At 43.3% G+C, this 14,762-nt stretch overlaps 1 protein-coding gene across 2 annotated transcripts in view; it reads left to right on the top strand.

Annotated features, from left to right (window-relative positions):
* The window catches only part of LOC135697902 (Kv channel-interacting protein 4-like), a 108,925-nt gene that overhangs the window by 31,399 nt on the left and 62,764 nt on the right, over window positions 1-14,762 (top strand). The gene's annotated exons all lie outside the window — the stretch shown is intronic.

Here is a 14,762-nt window from a genome sequence, read left to right as displayed (position 1 = left end):
TTTCTTTATATTCTATAGAACTTTTATGCAATATTGTTTACGAGTTAGCGAGCAAGCTTGTTTTCCGCGAGAAGCCAGAGAGATGTCGCTACTGAGGTTATATGTTTTGAGATACTATGTTTTCAAGAACAAGTTTTTCAAAGAGTTACGTCTGTTTGTCTGTGTCTATACCCTTCTTTGTAAGAAGGGTAAAAAATGAAAAATTCGTTGCTACACTGAAAAACTTGGATTTCTCCACCAATTGTGAGATCGGACCCTTCTTACTTAATAAAAAATCGAGCAACTGCCCAGGGGAGTTCCAAAACTTCTCCAGGTGTTGGCCAATGTGGTCTTGGGTTCTTAATGTGACAAGCAATGAGGTTGTTTTAGAGTTCTCATGTTGATTTATATGTCGTACGATGCACAGTAGGGTACAGGTCGGTCGTAATTCGATTTTTTATGGGACTAATTGTCATGTTTTGCTTTAAAATATAAAACTATATTCCATATAGAATCGTTTCCCAAATTTGCAGGTAATGTCACTGGTAATTTGAAGGTAATGTCACAAACGAAGTGACAGACGGAGCGGCTCGAAAACTTTGGTGACTAACCTGCTATAGCAATTTTTCAGAGTACCTCATGGCAACACTACTACTTGATTGTACCACATGGCAACACTAAATGTACTAGAATGTTTTGGTTCTATCTCTTTCACTCACTCAAAACTGAAATGCATTTAAACAAATGACAAAATCTTAATCAATTGTTTGTTTGAAAAATTAATCTTTAAGCAAATGACTCTGCACACTGTCAAACATCATTGCATACAAAATCAACTTTGTTAAAATTAAAACAAAAATACTAGCCTAAAGCTTCTAAGAAAATTCTATTACAGTAAACCACATTATTTTAATTGATTTCTTCGCCAGTTAGTCGTCTGTCACTTCGTTTGTGGTAATGTTGAAAGATTAGTGTTTTAAAACAATATTTTTAGTTGAATATTGAAAACTTCTTTGTACTATATCTCTGTACCATTTGTATATCATCTTACACATTCATATTTATATCAAAGATATGAACCAACAGTGACTATTAGTATGTTTGGCTGGCCTCTCACGAATTACTATATAAAGTTGATAAATAGCGCAAATCATGTTGTAGCAAAACTGTGCTGTAACATTGATGCGTATGATTGCGTATCAATAAAAACATATCCACTTGATATTAATTTTCCTCTTCTTTCAGAACTCGGCAATATGTGCAAATGTGTGCTAGTAATTTTGGTTATTGTTGATATCTCATTATTCTCGATAAATTCATAGATGGTCCTTACAATCACTCATATAATCAATTTTATTATTAGGATAGGTAAACACAATTGTCTCTTTAGTTTTTATAATATCAAATCTCACAAAATAAAAAATAAATACGATAGATTTTAGTTATTTAATCAGAAAATTATTTAATTTTTTCATTTTCATTTCATTCATTTATTTTTTTATTTATCTTAAGTTTTTGAGCCAATCTAATGCAATATTTTATTTTACGACTATTATCATCACATCTTGACTGAGTACATCGCAAAATAATTATGATCGACTTTTGTATGCAGCCATCCCACTGTGTGATGGATTTTGGCTCTAGTTAGAAAATAGCCACTCTCTCGGGAGCTGATATAACCAATGTAGGTACATTCGATATGTTCCATTTTGAGCAGGATCTTGCTTGCGAATTCTGATGTAATTTCATGTGTTGCATGATGGGTCAGCAACGAGTCACTTCCTCGGGATATCAGGAACAAAGCTGCATGCGACCAATGTAGTCTAAGGCATTGATCTTGTTTTTGAATTCTGATGTAATTTTATGTGTCGCATGATTAGCTTTAGTTCTATACGGTCAGGTGTTCCGGTGGTTCCCGGAATGTGTTCTAATGTGACCAATGTGGCCCTGGACACTAGGTATGGCTATCGATGAACTTGTTTTTGAATTTTCATGTGATTGAGTCAAGTCAGAAACTGACCAATTCCCCGGGGGTACCCGGAACGTGTTCGGATGTTACCAATGTCGTTCTGGTCGTTCGGTATGATCACCAATAGATGAACTTGTTGTTGAATTCTCATGTAATTTGAGGTGTCGCATGAAGGGTTTGGCACATTCCACTCTCGTAACCAGTGCTGGTAAATGATGACATTTTTTCAGAACCATCATCCGATGTGAAATTGTTCGGCTTTTCGCATGGCTGTTTGTGTACAGGTACTATTTTAAGCGACCGCCTGTAAGAGCAGCGAAGAAGAAACGGTCTCGCTTGCCGACAGTCGCAGAACTTCTGCAAGCTTGTTTTTTTTTTTTTTTTGTTAATTACTTTATTTGTACAGGCTCATTCGAATAAACTTTACAGAGCCAAGTTATCATTTTCTTTATACATTATAAATGTCTTAAATCTAAAATTAAAGGATTGGAACCGATTACTCGCGGTCTTCTCGAGGTTAGTGGATGACAATTGTTTGGATCGGGAGAGGGAAAAGGAGATTTGGAGTATGATTTATGATTAAAAAATTTCACTATTTCTAAAACAAATACTTAATCCTATCGACGTTATATCAACTCTGTAATTATACAATTATTACAGAAACAAATCTACAAAAAAAAAATACACACACACATACAAAACACAAACTAAACACAAGGTTAATCAAACTTACAATCTATGGTTAATATTCTTCAAGAAAACATATATGAGTTGCATAAACTCCAGATCGCGTCTAGCCAAAATATCCCGAACTGGAACATTAGGTTGCCTACCTCGAGCCCGAAGGGAATCGTACAACTCGGATCTGACTCCACGGTGCTCAGCACATGACCAAATAATGTGATCTGCGTCCTGGTAACCTTGTCCACATTCACAGAGATTACTGTCCCCCAGCCCAACACGGAACAAGTGAGCGCTTAGTGAATAGTGATTGGACATGAGGCGAGACATCACACGAATGAAGTCTCGACCCACCTCCAAACCTTTGAACCAAGGACACTTCGACACCTTAGGGATGATTGAATACAACCATCGTCCCAAACTCCCTTCACTCCATTTATGTTGCCAGCTGGCGAGTGACTGTTGACGATAAATGAAGAAAAATTCGTCGTAGGCGATTTGTCGATCGTAAATATCGCCTTCCATAGCGCCCACCTTTGCAAGCGAGTCCGCCTTCTCATTGCCCGCAATCGAGCAATGAGATGGGACCCATGCAAAGGTGATGACAAAAGATCTTAAAGATAAAGCACTTAAAAGCTCTCGTATTTTCATGAGAAAATACGAGGAGTGCTTTACCGGCTACAAAATGGTGAGTTGACAACCTGGAAGGAGCGGAATACCTAGCCCTGGTCGTCACAAGTTTCTACTTCACGCCTCCTTGAGTCATATGATAACAAAAGACTACCAGCTGAAACATGGACACAGCTGGTTGGCGTAGCCTGGGCAATGTTGCCAGTCCGGCAATAGCAAAGTGAAGAGGTGCGACGCGAACACTGGCGCGGTAACCATAGTACGGTGATAGAGGAAATGCTTCACCAAACCTGAGCGTCTGCTCACCATGGAGGTGCGGCTCAAAACGGCGTCTGTTCTCCATGTTAGGAGCGGCTGATCACCGTCCTAGTGCCAGCGTGGGACTCTAAACAGAGCTGTGCACGATGGTCCCCCGGCGAGACAGGGGGTTGGGGCAGGCCCAACAAGCCGCCCTGGAAAAAAACAAAGTTGCAAATACCGAAGAAAGAAATACGGATCGGAACAATCGGCACAGACCTACGCGACGAAATAAGGACTACGATTGGAAACTCGGAACATGGAACTGCAAATCGCTCGGCTTCCCGGGTTGCGATAGGTTAATCTATGACGAACTTCAACCACGCAACTTCGAAGTCGTAGCACTGCAGGAACTTTGCTGGACGGGACAAAAGGTATGGAAAAGCGGGCATCGAGCGGCTACTTTCTACCAGAGCTGTGGCACCACCAACGAGCTGGGAACCGGCTTTGTAGTGCTGGGTAAGATGCGCCAACGCGTGATTGGTTGGCAGCCGATCAACGCGAGGATGTGCAAGTTGAGGATTAAGGGCCGTTTCTTCAACTACAGCATCATCAACGTGCACTGCCCACACGAAGGGAGACCCGACGACGAGAAAGAAGCGTTCTATGCGCAGCTGGAGCAGGTGTACGACGGCTGTTCGCAACGGGACGTCAAAATCGTCATCGGCGACATGAACGCTCAGGTAGGACGGGAGGCAATGTATAGACCGGCAATCGGGCCAAACAGCCTGCATGCCGTATCGAACGACAACGGCCAACGATGCGTGAACTTTGCAGCCTCCCGGGGTATGGTAGTTCGAAGTACCTTTTTCCCCCGCAAGGATATCCACAAAGCCACCTGGAGATCACCTGACCAACACACAGAAAACCAAATCGATCACGTTCTAATCGACGGGAAATTCTTCTCCGACATTATCAACGTCCGCACGTACCGCAGTGCGAACATAGATTCGGACCACTACCTAGTTGCAGTATGCATGCGCTCAAAACTCTCGACGGTGCATAACACACGTCGAAGTCGAACGCCACGACCCAACATTGAGCAACTACGGGACACCGGAGTTGCCCAGGACTACGCGCAGCAGCTGGAAGTTGCACTACCCACGGAAGAGCAGCTTGGCGCAGCTTCTCTTGAAGATGGCTGGAGGGACATCCGTTCAGCCATAGGTAGTACTGCTGTAGCGGCACTAGGTACTGCAATCCCGGACCGAAGAAATGACTGGTTTGACGGCGAATGCAAACTGTTAGTAGAGGAGAAGAATGCAGCACGGGCGAGAATGCTGCAACACCGCACGAGATTGAATGTGGAGCGATACAGACAAGCGCGGAACAGACAAAACTCGGTTTTCCGAAGGAAGAAGCGTCAGCAGGAAGATCGAGATCGCGAGGCGATGGAAAATCTGTACCGCGTAAACGACACACGGAAGTTCTACGAGAAGCTAAATAGTTCGCGCAAAGGCTACGTGCCGCAAGCCGATATGTGCAAGGACTTGGACGGTAACCTTCTCACGAACGAGTGTGAGGTGATTGAGAGGTGGAAGCAGTACTATGACGAGCACCTCAACGGTGAAGCAGCAGAAAACGAAGGTGGCACGGCAACAGACCTTGGAGCACGCGCAGAAGACGACAGGCTACCGGCCCCTGATCTTCAAGAAGTTGAGGAGGAGATCGGTCGGCTGAAGAACAACAAAGCAACTGGTGTAGATCAACTACCAAGTGAGCTATTGAAATACGGTGGTGAAGCACTGGCTAGAGCGCTGCACTGGGTAATTGCCAAGATTTGGGAGGAGGAGATATTACCGGAGGAGTGGATGGAAGGTGTCGTATGCCCAATCTACAAAAAGGGCGACAAGTTGGATTGCTGCAACTACCGCGCGATCACACTGCTGAGCGCCGCCTACAAGGTACTCTCCCAAATTCTATGCCGCCGTCTGTCACCATATGCAAGAGAGTTCGTGGGGCAATACCAGGCGGGATTCATGGGTGCCCGCGCTACCACGGACCAAATTTTCGCGATTCGGCAGGTTCTGCAGAAATGCCGCGAATACAACGTGCCCACACATCATTTGTTCATCGATTTCAAATCCGCATACGACACAATCGATCGAGATCAGCTATGGCAGATTATGCACGAGTACGGATTTCCGGATAAACTGACGCGATTGGTCAAGGCGACGATGGATCGAGTGACGTGCGTTGTTCGAGTATCAGGGACACTCTCGAGTCCCTTTGAATCTCGAAGGGGGTTACGGCAGGGTGATGGACTTTCGTGTCTGCTGTTCAACATCGCGTTAGAAGGTGTGATCAGAAGAGCTGGGATAGACACGAGTGGCACGATATTCAGGAAGTCCATCCAGCTCCTTGGTTTCGCCGATGACATTGACATTATGGCACGGAACTTTGAGATGATGGCGGAAACGTACATCAGACTGAAGGCTGAAGCTAGACGGATTGGACTTGCCATCAACGCATCAAAGACAAAATATATGAAAGCAAGAGGTTCTAGGGAAGACAATGTTAGCCTCCCACCCCGAGTTCAGATTGACGGTGACGAAATCGAGGTGGTCGATGAGTTCGTGTATTTGGGCTCACTGGTGACCGCCGAAAATGATACCAGCAGAGAAATTCAAAGACGCATTATGGCAGGGAATCGTGCCTACTTTGGACTCCGGAGGACGCTCCGGTCGAATAAAATTCGCCGCCGCACGAAGTTGACTGTCTACAAGACGCTGATTAGACCGGTGGTCCTTTACGGCCACGAGACCTGGACTATGCTCGTGGAGGACCAACGCGCCCTTGGTGTTTTCGAACGGAAGGTGTTGCGTACCATCTACGGTGGAGTGCAGATGGATGACGGAACGTGGAGGAGGCGAATGAACCACGAATTGCACCAGCTGCTGGGAGAACCATCCATCGTCCACATTGCAAAAATTGGGCGACTACGGTGGGCTGGGCACGTCGTAAGAATGCCGCACGACGACCCAGTGAAAATGGTTCTAGAAAGCGACCCAACAGGAACAAGAAGAAGAGGCGCGCAGCGGGCAAGGTGGATCGACCAAGTAGAAGGTGACCTGCGGACCCTTCGCAGACTACGAGGCTGGCGAACTGTGGCCATGGATCGAGTAGAGTGGAGACGACTTCTTCGGACAGCAGAGGACAACAAGGCCTTAGCCTGATTGGTAAGGTAAGGTAAGGCTTTACCGGCCTCATGGAGCGAATAGCCTCGACAGAACTGAGACTATCCGTAAAAATAAAATAATGATCTGGTGCAAGTGAGGCGATCGTTTCTAGCGTATAATGTATTGCCGCCAGTTCAGCAACATATACGGAACAAGGAGCTTGAAGCATTCGAGAGGCGCTATGAAATTCGTTATAAATACCAAAACCAGCGGACGCCTCTATTAGTGATCCATCTGTGAAGAACGATCTTGCGGAATCAACTTGGCCAAACTTTGCAGCGAAAATTGACGGAGCAATCATGGAACGATGATGCTCTGGGATTCCGCGAATCTCTTGCGTCATTGATAAATCAAAATGAACAGAACTGTCGAAGTCGGAGAAGCAAACACGATAGGGATTATGCTGCGAAGGGCTGACATCCTGTGTTATGTACACGTAGTACAATGACATAAAACGAGTTTGAGGGTTTAGCTCAAGAAGCTTCTCAAAGTTTGCAATCACCAGTGGGTTCATAATTTCACAACGGGTGAGGAGCCTGAGGGATAATTCCGAAAACCGATCAGAGAGTGGCAACATGCCCGCTAACACTTCGAGACTCATCGTATGAGTCGAGTGCATGCATCCTAACGCGATACGAAGACAGCGATACTGGATCCGTTCCAGTTTGATGATGTGAGTTTTAGCCGCCGACTGGAAACAAAAACTACCGTATTCTAAAACCGATAAAATCGTTGTCCGGTACAACGTTAGAAGATCTTGCGGATGGGCTCCCCACCACGTTCCGGTAATTGTTCGGAGAAAATTGATCCTTTGTTGGCATTTCCGCTTCAGATACTCAATGTGGGATCTCCAGGTGCATTTTGAATCGAACCAGACCCCAAGATATTTGAAGGACATAGAATGAGTGATCGGTTTACCCAAAAGTTGAAGCTTTGGTTGTGCTGGGCTATGCTTCCTAGAAAAAACGACCAACTCAGTTTTCTCCGTGGAGAATTCGATACCTAGCTGGATAGCCCAAGTAGACAAATTGTCTAAGGTATCCTGTAAGGGTCCTTGCAGGTCGGCCTCTCTGGGTCCTGTCATAGACACTACTCCGTCATCTGCAAGTTGTCTCAACGTGCAGTTGTCCCTTAGACAATTGTCAATTTCTCTGACGTAGAAATTATACAGAAGGGGGCTTAAACATGAGCCCTGGGGGAGACCCATGTAGCTAAATCGTGAAGCTGTAGAGTTTCCATGAGAAAAGCTCATATGTTTCTCTGACAGCAAATTGTACAAAAAGTTATTAATTAATGGAGAAAGGCCACAAGCGTGGAGTTTGTCTGAAAGGACTTCAACCGATACTGAATCAAAAGCCCCCTTAATATCCAAGAAGACAGAAGCCATTTGCTCTTTATTAGCAAAAGCCAACTGAATTTCAGTGGAAAGCAACGCGAGACAGTCGTTCGTTCCCTTGCCCCTACGGAAACCAAATTGAGTATCTGAGAGTAGGTGGTTCAACTCAACCCATTTGTCCAGGCGAAAAAGGATCATTTTCTCCAACAATTTACGAATGCACGATAACATCGCAATGGGACGATACGAATTGTGATCTGACGCGGGTTTTCCAGGCTTTTTAATGGCTACAACTCTCACCCGCCTCCAATCATCCGGAACAATATTAAGCTCCAGGAACTGACCAAACAAGTTCAACATGCGCCTCTTAGCGACGTCTGGGAGGTTCTTCAACAAGTTGAACTTGATTCTATCAGCCCCCGGAGCCGAATTGCCACACGAAAGGAGCGCGAGTGAGAGCTCCAGCATTGAAAAAGGCTGGCTGATCTCGTCTACCGAATTCGTCGTTTCGCGAGGAATCATCTGTGCCGGCACAGAATCAGGACATACTTTTCGCGCGAACTTGAGGATCCAACTATCGGAGTACTCCTCGCTCTCGTTGTTTGAAGATCGGTTACGCATCCTTCGCGCCGCATTCCAAAGCGTATTCATCGACGTTTCGCGCGATAATCCGTCCACGAATTGCCGCCAGTATCCGCGTTTCTTGGCTTTGATGAGGCTCTTGAGTTCGCGTTCAAGAGCCGAGTACGCTTCGAAATGTACGGGTGTTCCACGTTTCCGGAAAAGCTTAAACGCGTCGGACTTTTTACGATAAACCTCAGTGCATTGCTGGTCCCACCAAGGGGAAGGAGGTTTCCTACGGAAAGACGTTCCTGGAACCGGCCGAGTTTGAGCTTGGAGCGCGCTGTCCAAGATCAGATTGGAGAGGAAGTTATATTCCTCCAACGGTGGAAGCCCTTCTACCGACGTTAGGGCATCTTCTATCACATTCTTGAACTTTGTCCAATCGATATTACGGGTAAGATCGTACGCGACGTTAACGGGTTCCGACGGATTGAACCCACTGGCAACTGAAACTTTGATCGGCAAGTGATCACTACCGTGGGGATCTTGGATCACATTCCACGTGCAATCCAACGATAATGAGTTAGAGCAAAGTGTGAGGTCTAATCTACTTCCATTCGAGGATGGTCCAGCCAAACGTGTTACTTCTCCATTGTTAAGAATTGTCATATTAAAGCTGTCGCAGAGGTCATATATCAAAGTAGAACGGTTGTCATCATACAGTTCCCCCCAGCCTGTACCGTGGGAATTAAAATCTCCCATAATCAACCGTGGAGCAGGAAGTACTGAACATATATCTGAAAGTTGTTTGCGATTAACAACGGCTCTAGGAGGAATATAAACAGAAGCTATACAAAGGCTCTTACCTTTAATAATAGCCTGACATGCAACAACTTCAATACCTGGAAATTGTGGAAGATTCACTCTATAGAAAGAATGGCACTTTTTGATCCCCAAAAGTACCCCTCCTCCACGCGAATCCTCACGATCCAGTCGAATAATGTTAAAATCATAAAAAGGAAGATCTATATCTGAAGAGAGCCAAGTTTCACAAAGAGCAAATGCATCACAATCATTATTCTGAACTAAAAACTTAAAAGAGTCTAATTTAGGAATGAGACTTCGACAATTCCACTGTAGAACAGTGATCAAATCCCCGACCTCGTTTGGAAAATTATCCATCGAAGGAAATGATTGCTGCAATGAGGGGCCACTTCAATGTCAATTGCTTCAAGAGGGTCTTCACAGAAGGAAGCATTGCCAGAACAATGCTTTTGAGAGGATCAGAAATATTGAGGTACTTGAGAATATCGTCCACAATTTTATCAAATGAGAACAACCCGGATGAAGAAGGGGTTTCTGTTCTTAAAAATGGGCCATCAGGGGTTTTTGATGTCCCCGGGAGAGATGGAAAGTTCTGGTTATAGTCAGTTCTGCGGAAACCAGGAGGAGCTGAAACTTCCTTTTTTCCATCACTCCTTGATTTGGGCAAGCTGATTTGGGGTTCCTTATCTGCAACTTTCCGCGAACGGATGCGTTTTCGTTTCCATGCAGAACCTTCCGGAAAACTGAAAGAAACTCCCTCCTCAGCCAAGTCAGAGTCAGACTCGTCATCAGACAAAACAGCAAAGGGATTTTTGTCGTTGGTTGATGGTGTGGCTGTTTTTAGCATTGCTGCAAAAGACTGCCTGGAACGCTCCTTAATAGAGCGTTCTAGTTTCTCCCCGCGTTGTTTGTACGCCGGGCACGATGAGAGACCATGAGGAGTTCCCTTACAGTACACGCATTTTGGTGCAGTGACTGTGCAGGCGCCATCCTCGTGCTTCTCCCCGCATTTGGAACAGCGTGCCTTGCTGCCACAGTGAGAGGCCGTATGTCCCAACTGTTTGCAGTTTTGGCAGTTCATGACCCGAGGAACAAACAAACGCACAGGTAGCCGAAGTTTTCCCAACTCGATGTAGTGAGGAAGGGCTGAACCAGAAAAGGTCACTCGAAACGAGTCTGTGGGGGTAAAGCTCTTTTTACCCTCGCTGAAAGATACTGAGTTCAGCTTCTGGACTTCCAGTATCTCAACCGTGGGAAGCAAGGGGTTCTTGAAACGGCCAACCGCTTGCTTCGCCAAGATCTCGGGGGTCAGACTCGCTTCGGTGACCACACCTTCGATCTCCACATTACGAGCTGGGATGTACACTCTATACTCGAGTGTAAAGAGCTGGGAGGCAGCAATCTCGTTAGCTTGTTTCAGGTTAGAGACGACAACGCGAAGTTTATTGTACCTCACCTTCGAGATTTCGGTCACGGCCGAGAACCGCTTCGTCAGATCATTAGTAATTTGCATTACATTCAAAGGTTTCTTTTTGGGCTGAAAGTAAACAACCCATGGGCCAGTCGAGTCTTCTGGGTAGGCTCGCGATCGGGGACTTATCTGTCCCTGTCCATTACCAGACTGAGATGACGAAGCAGGGATGGCATCATCTGATTTCTGGGATGACAGACGTTTTCGACCCTTCTTGCTATCGCGTGGCAAAGTGGTGTCATCTTCCGACAAAACGTCCATTTCGTCTTCCGACAAAATGTCCATTTTGCCGTACTAGTGGGAGCGAAAAACGCTCTACCACTGCAACGATAATCAAAATTACTCGGACACAATACACGAGAAAAAATACAAACACAGAAACACAAACTTAAAATTTAACTGATGGGAGAAAGAAAGAAACAAGAACAAAAACTTATCTGATAATCCTATACTACTACCACCGAGCGTTTACACAGCAGCAGCGGAGCGACGCGCAGCTTTGATGATCTTCGATCCGCGTGTGCGGGCGGTCTTCGTTGGTGTGTGCTTGTATGAAGCTCGGCACTCAGCTGAACACACGAGATGGATGAGCGGTTTGAATGTGGAGGCAGATGCTGACACTCGATGACGATGATCCGTGTGCACAGGTATGCGTGACCACGCACCGATGGTGCGCAAAATGGTTGGCGAATTGGCAATCGCAAAAACAATTTTCCTTCCGATGATGCCGAAAACACACTTTCTTCTCAGAAAAAAAACTCACTTTTGATAAATTTATCGGGAATTATGCCAGGAATCACTAAGCGAGAAAAAACTGATTATTTACGTCAGATAATAGCGAGAAAACTTCCAAATTAACGGAGCGCGAAACAAGTCGACCGTTCTTCTTGCTAGGACGCAGTGAGGTGAACTGCAAGCTTGTGTTTGACGGAAAAAATGTTACTAAATGGATTAATTAATATTAATTTATATTTGTCAAATTTTAATATCTATGCATTGAAGGTAATAGTATTAATTCTAGTCTTATGATTCCATTCTATAAAATTCAAATATATGCGTTAATTAGCCAGAAAACAGCATATTCCAAATATTTTTGTGTGCGAAAATGTAGCATAGCTGGCAAAAAACAGCTTAGAAATGTCGTGACGTTTTTGTCTCGCTACAGTTCGTTTTGGTTTGTTTTAGGCCCCGATAAAAAAATGTAAATTTTCAAATGTACTGTAGTAAACCAGTACTGTTATCAGCACTGCTCACAACCCATACTTGCCGGAACATGTTCGGGTTATATCTCCGGAACCAGTTGACCGTTTACAAACATATTAAATAGCGTACGATGGGATCAGAGTAGCTTTTATTTGGCGGATGTTGCGTCAAATTCGCTTCAGTGGTTGCCAAGGAACACGACTTCATTTATTTAGTTACACACACACATACACATATACATTTTATTTCTCTAGAAGAGCAACTCCAGTTGAGCAGCCTTCAGATTTTTTTTGAACGAATTAAATTAGTAACTCCTAAGAGTTGGTCAGTTGTTGAATGCCCATGGTGAAATCCAAACTACTCATCTGAAAAAAAAACACCACCTAGGGACTATTGATTTTTTTTTATTGTTAAGGAAAATTCTAGATGCTGAAACCAACGAAACATGGCGCAATTCAACTCCAATGTGAACAGCAGTCTTGCAAACCAACTCCGTAACATTTTTCTTTGAAGTATAGGGAAGTCCTAAAGTACGGCATTGTTAAAAAAAATCATTCATATCACATTTATTTACCTTACATTCGAAATGATTAACTACAGTAGCAAGAGCTGAGTTCCTATTTTCCCATATCACACATATTGTGTTTCAAAAACTCATTTTCTTTCTTGAATTTTTTTAAGTCAGATACAAAACCAAGCAAACAAAATCAATGGGGATTATTTCAGAGTGAGTTGAAAAAACAACCAGCAATCTTATTTCAAGTACCTTAAAGCGGGGGGAAGTTGATCACTTTTTACCGATAAACTTAATATTTTCTACAACCTTATGTTTGGCACAATAGCTCTGAAACCTGTATTAGCAAATGCTTTTCTATTTTACGAATTTAGTTTTTAAATTGCATGTTTGGTTTATTTTTTAAAATTAAAATTAGATAAAAATATAAATTTTCAATTCTGGAGTGAAGTTAGTCATGCGCAATATTCAGAAGTTTGCATTTATACTTGATTTGTGTTCGCTGAAGAGGAACATTAAAGAAAAGTTGTGGTTTACGAAAAAAGTTGTTTAAAAAAAGTTAAAAAATACACCTAAATGTCGGTGTAACATCGGTTTTTCACAAGGATTTCACACTAAATTGTCAATTTTAATGAAATTGATTTCAGATTCGAATTCAGCGATAGAACTTTTAGGAACAGCTACAAGTTACGTATTTGATCACTTTAAAAAATATGTACATTTAGACATGTAGAATGCACCGTGTGTTAGGGAAAACGTTTCAAAGGTACTATTTAAACTACTTAATGAAATTCTTAACAAATTATCTATTGCCATATAATGAAAAAGGATTATTGAGAAACGAAAAACGAAAACCCATTAAATTCACCCCGTTTTACAGCACTATTTTCGAGGGGCCGAAGTTACATTCATTGGTGGGCCTAAGTTGGGAATAGTAGGCCGATATTTAATCCATGCTCCTGAAAAGTTTTCATGTGAAAAAGGTATGTTTGGCAGTGACATCGCGTAACCTCATATTTTACCTGTGCACCAACTTTCAAAACCAGAATTTATTGAGTAACAAATATTAAAGTTACTAGGCCAAATGCTATCTGGATGAATAGGTTATAATACAGAATTGTGAAGAATAAAATAGTTAATTAACAAAATGTTTCAGAAAAAATGAACTTGATACAAATGAGAATAGCCGGCGCCGGTGGTTTAGTGGTAAGCGTGACTGTTTTCTCACCCCAATGGGTCTGGGTTTAATCTCAGCCGAGGTCGGTGGGATTTTTCTGAGGCATAAAAATCTCTGGTCACGTCTTCCTTCGGAAGAAAAGTAAAGCCGCTGGTCCCGGCCCATGTGTTGAATGGGTGAGATATCCTACGCAGGTGTGAAGGCTGCCTTCCTGCACATTCGGTTGCCGTCAATGGATGGCAATCGATGTCCGTCGGTGATTGGCATCAAGGTGGCTACATATAGGTGTTATGTGTCAAATTCGTGATTCAGCCATGTTGGATTTTTGTATGGGACAGCGACCGAGTTTGTTTACAATTTGCTCTAAAACCGCATCCCCCCCCCCGCGACCTCCTTGCCTATATAGTGACAAAGCTGTATCACCATTTATATACCCACCATGATTGGCACTAGATTGCGGAACAGGGACCGACGTTAAATAAAGGAATGACAATGACAATGACAAATAAGAATTAGAAGAAATTGTAAGGGATATCGGATAAAGAGAACGTGTCTTCACTCTGTTGTCTATACTAACATAAATATTAACCTTTCAGTACTCGGGTTGATGTACAAAGTTAAACACTATAAAAAAATATGTAGAACCTACTGACATTTTAAATCGCTCAACGTGAAACTAAACATGGTTTAATTGAAATTTAATACCCACATCCAATAGACCAATACTTGAAGATTACGTGATGAACTAGCCTACGGCTAAAAATCACGGTGAAAAAAAAATTAAAGAATATTACTGAAGAATAAAAAAAGTGATTTACGAAGATTCCTGAGATTCTAAGGTTTTGACATATTTTGAAAATCTATAGAATCTTGCGGACAAACCCTGGAATTTTTAGTAAAATTTAAAAGCAGTCAAAGTGTTGATTTCAAACAAATA

This window comes from Ochlerotatus camptorhynchus, unplaced genomic scaffold, assembly GCF_037179485.1.
Source record: "Ochlerotatus camptorhynchus isolate MF236.1 unplaced genomic scaffold, CSIRO-AGI_Acam_v1.1 ptg000079l, whole genome shotgun sequence".
Lineage (NCBI taxonomy): Eukaryota > Metazoa > Arthropoda > Insecta > Diptera > Culicidae > Ochlerotatus > Ochlerotatus camptorhynchus.
This window is presented reverse-complemented; position numbering and strand designations above follow the sequence as displayed.